The 6,083-nt window shown below is 53.8% G+C and overlaps 1 long non-coding RNA gene across 1 annotated transcript; it reads left to right on the top strand.

The window, feature by feature from the left end:
• The first annotated feature begins 3,683 nt into the window (after window positions 1–3,683).
• On the top strand, window positions 3,684–5,858 carry LOC147827472 (uncharacterized). Its single transcript, XR_015452301.1, has 2 exons — window positions 3,684–4,692; window positions 5,570–5,858. It is a non-coding gene; the product is annotated as an uncharacterized LOC147827472 (long non-coding RNA).
• The last annotated feature ends 225 nt before the right edge of the window (window positions 5,859–6,083 follow it).

Genomic DNA, 6,083 nt, shown 5'->3' with positions numbered 1-6,083 from the left:
TGCCACACTAGACAGAAGTGCCCAGGGACTGGACTTCAGGCAGGGCTCCCTCGGGGCAGGGGAAGGAGCAGGGCCAAGCTGATTCTGCCACGGCCAGGGAAAGGGAGCTGGCCTCGAGGTCTACAAGTAGAAAAAGTCACTGCGGCAAGAGACAGCTGATGGTCTCCCCGCCTCTGGAGTAAGCACAGGCTGTCGCTGGAGGGACTTGATTCTGTGGGCTCGCTTCTCTGTGCTCCTACAAACATGCCTGAGCCACAGTGCTGTGCTGGGCACTCTTCTAGGCACGGGTAGAACAGGACAGAGTCCCTGGTGCCCGGGCTCACACCTCTAGTGCTCCTGAGTCCTAGGGCATGAGACTGCCCCCTGAGGGTGTTAAGGGCACTCCACATACTACCTCAGCCCCCACCCGAAATCCCATCAGTCCTCAAAGGCCCTAAGAAGCCTGGCCAACTCTCCTACACATTCCTGCCTCCAGCCCATGTTTATTGGGCATCTGCTGTGTACCAGGATCCGTCCACGGAGCCAGAGACTCAAAGATGATCAGGACATGGAAATGGGAGGGTCCCACTCTGACCCGCTGGCCCAGGCCCAGGTCTCTACCCCTGCCAAGGCGGCCTGTGCCCACCTCTGGCCATCCTGCTACTCCTCACTCTGGGCAGCAGGGGGCGCCCACCACACGTGTATGAGAGCTACTGGGGCCCCACCCCACCCTGGCAGAGACTTGTCAGCCGGGAGCCCCAGCCAGGACATCCTGGGTGGGAAGCATTTGGCCCAGTAGGGCCTGCAGGCTTGGCAGAGGCCCATGGACCACACTAGCGGGGACCGGCTCCTCATCCCCTGCCTTGCCTGGCACAGGAAGATGGACTCACTCGCTCTCTTCTGCTGTGTCCCCTCTCGCAGTGATTTTTCTCTCTGGGGCCTGGCCCAGCTGAGTTCCGCAGCACAAACCTTTGACAAAGAGACTTTCTCATGCACAGGGTCTCAGGCACCAGAATGAAAGCCACTTACCATGAGAGGCCACAGGGGGCAGCAGTGAGGGCCATGCAGATGGCTGGGGTTCAAGGCCCAGCTCTATCATGAGCCTTAAGAAAGTTTGCAGAGCACTCTGGGCCTCCAACTTCTCCTCTATAAAATGGGAATCACTGAATAGAAGCAGAATGCCCAGGAGAGCATTGACTGGCTACTTGGGTTTATTATTATCACAGGCAGATTGTGTGCACTGTCCTGGGAGGCAAAGATGGGGCCAAGGGAGGAGAAGCCAGGGTGCGGAGGAGGACATCCTGGAAGGCTGCTTGGAAGAGGTGACCTAAGGCAAGCACAGTGGAGGCCTGGGCTTTCCAGCCAGGGGGCCCATGAGAGACAGGGTGAGCGTGCAGGACAAGGCCAGGGATTTCTGGGCCCACACACCAGCCCGGGGGGCCACAACGTTGCAAGGTGAAGGGATGCCAGGCTCTGACGGGGGTGGGCTTTGAGCACGGTGCTGTGACCCTGAGTCCCTGTGCCCCAGCTCCACCACAGGAAGCTGTGGGGGACTCGGCAACAGCTGTTGAGTAGAGGCCAGCACAGTACCAAGGCTCCCTGAACAGGGGGCACAGGTGGTCCTGAGAGGAGTGGATGGGGCAGGGGCGAGAGTGCCAGGGCACAGGAGATGGAGGCGGGCAGCCTGAGCCGGAGGCAGGTGTGAGACCTGGAGAAATTGATTCATTAGGGATGATGAAAGGAGCTAAATATGTTTGCCGGCTCAGTGATGACTCAGGCGTCCCCCAGGGGTTCACAAGTATGAGCATCAAAGAATCAAAGGTAGGCCGCCTCCCGCGAGGGCACTGCCGGCCTCAACCCTGCTTCCTGTGATGGGAGGACCCGCCTCTCTGACCTGCACACCCCCAGTCCCCCGACACCTCACCCAGGGCGCTGAAGAATGAAACCTCGGGTTAGACAGGCAGGTCCAAATCTTGGACAAGTGGATGAGCCTCTATGGACTCACGTTCACCAGGGAGGCCCCGGCCCACCAAGCCTGGCCCCGCTCCCCCTCCTGGCTGATGCAGTTGTTCCCATCACATTGGGCTCCTTCCAGAAGCTGAGGCCCCTCTTCCTGGAAGCCACCAACTGCCCTCCAGGGGAAGAGCCTCACTGGGCACATAGAGGATGCAGGCTTCCAGGGCCAAGTTCCAGCCAGCTCTGGGCTCCAGGGAGCAGGGATGAATCTGAGTGCTGCTGCGAAGATGAGCAGACAGAGGAAGGTGAGAAGGCCCCCACTGTGGGGCAGGGCTGCGGGGAGGACGGTCCAGCTCCGGAAGAGGACAAGTAGGGTGGGGCTTTGGGGGCCAGGAAGATGAATTGTTCACCCTGAGCCAGAGGAGCTGCACGACACGCAGGTGGATAGCATCAGGCATGGTCACGAGGCCCCTACCACCTCTGTCCCCAGTAGAGATCTTAACCTTGGGGGGGTCTCCCTGTACTTTCTCCGTTCCAGTCACCTCTGTCCCCAACCCTGTCCTCCATCCATATGTCACATGGCACACCCACTCATGCTCGACCTCTGCCAACATGCCAGCCCCCTGAACACGTAAGACCAATCAGTTACCCCACCCATGGGGAAGGACCCAGGCTCAGCAGAGGACCTGGGTCCATGAGGAAACAACTCTGGCTGATCTGGAACACAGTAGGCAAAGGGGGCCACAAGGTGATCACCCACGGTGGGGCCCTTCTGACAGTGCCATGATGCTGGACTAGAGGGATGCTGCAAGAACAAGAGAAAACCAAGACTGCCCGGTGCCCCAGGGCATGGGCATCCTACAAATGAGACATATTCACAAGGGCTCAGCAAGGAAGTCGGGACATCTCCCCAAAGTGCTATGTGCACAGATAATGATCTTCATGGGCCTCCCTGACCCCACCCCTCCCAGGCTTCCCTAAGGTTTCTGAAAAGCAGGTATGCTGGCCCTGCAACCTCCAAAGGAGACGAAGCCCACAACCTCTCCTTGCTCACCTCTTTGTTTCTGCATGGGGCCTTAGTCCCACTGTGAGGGTTTAAATCTAAAGTGTCCCCTAAACTCTCATGTGTTGGGGAGGGTTTCAGAAGGTGGTTAGATCATGGGGTGCTGTACTATCAACAGCTTCATTCATTGATGAGTTCACAGCTGAGTGTGCTGTTAGGAGGTGGGGCCTGGTTGGAGGAGGTGGGTCACTAGAATGGCATATTCTTTTTTTTGGGCGGGGGGAGTACCAGGGATCAAACTTGGGACCTTGCCCTTGCGAGGCAGGAGCCAGAACCACTGAGCTAAATCCCCGGTCCAGAATGGTGTATTCTTTTTCCCAGTTCTGCCGCTCTCTCTCTCTCTCTGCTTTTTGACTGTCATGAGTTGAGCACCATTGCTCCACCACACCCTTCTGCCATGATGTTTCTGCCTTCAAGCCAGCTGACCATGGACTGAACTGTCGGAAACCATGAGCCAAATTAAATCTCTCCTTTAAAGTGTGGGTGTTGGGTATTTTGTTGCAATGGTAGGAAAGCTGACTGATACACCCATCTAGGTATTCCTTGGACTATATCACATCCTTCCCTCCTTCAAGAGGAAACTACCCTTCCTGGCTGTTAGAAGACCTGCCACAGGCTCCATGAGAAAGACAGAGCAGAACATACTGTGTCACATCTGACCCTCCCAGCAGCCCACGGGTAAATAGTTTTATTCCTATTCAACAAATGAGGGTGTGCAGGCTCAGGAAGTTTGTGACTTGCCCAGAGTAGATCAGCTGGTGGCATCTGATCACCATGGGATCCAGCAACTGGCAGGAGCTCAGCAAAAACTAAGAATTAGCTCTGTGACCTTTCCAGCCCCTTTCATCCTCCCAGGCTAACACTTAACTCTCTTCCTCTCTGCCCCAAAGGATTTTCATTGAATAAGTAAGAGCCCAGGACATTTGCTCCAAAGAAATTTTTTAATAAAATGTCTCCCATTCAAAAAGTCATAAGACACGTGCATTGTGGGAGATTGGACCATACAACCAAGGGGCAGAACACCCAAATATCCCTCTCCAAGCAGGTTCAACTATTTCCAGCACACAACCTTCTTTAAGAGTTATATCTCTGCAAGGGTACACCAAAAGCAATTTTGTAACCTGTGTCTGCCTTAAATACCGTATCCCCGTGTTGACCAGTCAGGGCGGGTGAGGGTATGCTGCAGTAACAAATGACCCCCAAATCCCAGTGGCTTCTCATACAACAGCTGGTTATGACTTGCTCACATTGCATGCCTGGGCCAGAGTTGGAGGGGGTCTCTGCTCATCACAGGCACTCAGGGACCCAGGCTGAGCAGGTGCCCCACTGACAAGGGTTTCCAGGAGCCCTGTCTAGACATGAGTTGCTTCTGCTCACGTTTCACTGGACAAAGCAAGTCACGTGGTCACCAGACTTCAAGGAAAGAGGAAGTACCATGCTACCACTGCACCATGAACCACTTACCCAGCAGGAAGGAAGAACAGAAATACCCGGTGTGCAGCACCAATGTAATGCTGATTATAACTAGGGTGACCAAGAATCTCCTCCTGCTCAGGCCAAAGAGCTTCCTGGAATCAGAACTTCTATGCTAATGCTGGGAAAGTCCTGGGCAAACCAGTTGTCATGTTCATTGTACCATGTTACAGATGCTTCACAGACTCACTTTTCAAAACCACACAGCAACCATCTTACAGGTGAGTTACGGATTTTTCCCTAGGCCCTTATTGCGTGTGTGTATTTTTTTTTTTTTGGTACCGGGGATCGAACTTGGGTCCTTGCGCTTGCGCAGCAGGTGGCAAAACCACTGAGCTAAATCCCAGGCCCTCTAGTTCCTTATTGCTAGAGACTCAGACTGCTTCCTGTTTTACGTGTTCATAAATACCGTCTTAAATTATCTCCCTGAAGGAAGCCTTGTCCATTGGGCTTCTCAGAGGTGCGACTCCTGGCCTTTTTGCAGGCTCAGCATACCCATGGCCCCTATGTAACTCAACACAGCTGGGCTGGCAGAGCTCACCTGCAGGCAGGTGCCCGCTATTTGTTCCCTCACCCGCAGCCCAGAGCAGCAGTTTCTCTCCGGCAGCATCAGAAGCACGGGACCAGATGGCTGAGCCCCATCCCCAGCTTCTGAATTCAATAGTTCAGGAGCAGATCCTAATCCCAAGCGTTTCTACCATGGTTCCACATCCAAGGCCACACTTTGAGAACTATTAGCAATTAAATGAACCCTGCTTGTAACCTGATAGATGACTGCTCAGCCTCACACCAGCGGTGTGACTTGAGCACATGATGTGACTAACCTCTCAGCCTCAGTTTCCCCCTCTGTGCACTGGCATCTCTATGGAGATTGGCATAGCAAACACTGTAGAGCTTTGAGAGACCTGCCAGGCATGTATGTGATGAGTTCAGTTAAAGATAGTGATCGTTATTCAGCAGTAGATTAAATAACTTCATGTTTTAAAATATTTGTTCATTTGAATGGAATTGCGTTTATTAAAATTTCCATTCCTTTTACATCTGAGTAGGAATGAATTATTTCCATGCCCTGGTTAAGCATTAGTATTTCCTTTTTAGAGTGAATCATCGGCTCCTGCCCTTTGCCCGGTTCATCTGCGTGTTGTCTGCCTTCCTTCACCTGTTCGTTACAGAGCAGAGATAACAAACACCATGGCCTTTCTTGTTGCTGCAAAGATTTTGCTCAGGTTGCTGCCTGCCATTCTACTGGGGCCATTTGTCTGGCTTCCAGAGTAGCCAAATCCATCTGCCTCTCCCATTTTTATTTCCTCTATTGCTTTTAAGCTTAGATTGCTGCTCTTCCCCAGAATGTGACAAATAAAAAGGAATTGGGCTTTGAATGATGGCATTTCCTGGCCCTTTATGGTTGTAAGGGGAAGGGGGTGCCCTCCTGGCTCAACCCAGACCCTCTGGTCACGATATAAGGCCGTGTCAGGAACTGGAGGTCTCTAGCACTCCCATCAAGGCCCTGCCCCATGCATAGCCACCTGCAGCCCCCACCCCCAGGGGCAGGGCAGTCCAGAGCAGAGGGGGCAGGAAGGCCATGTCATCCACCAGCAGCCCGAGAAGGGTG

This window comes from Heterocephalus glaber, unplaced genomic scaffold (genome assembly GCF_053883595.1).
Source record: "Heterocephalus glaber isolate CG9 unplaced genomic scaffold, H.glaber_assembly_v1.0 deba00001444, whole genome shotgun sequence".
NCBI lineage: Eukaryota > Metazoa > Chordata > Mammalia > Rodentia > Bathyergidae > Heterocephalus > Heterocephalus glaber.
The sequence above is the reverse complement of the archived record's forward strand: the minus strand, read 5'-3'. Positions and strand labels throughout refer to the sequence as shown.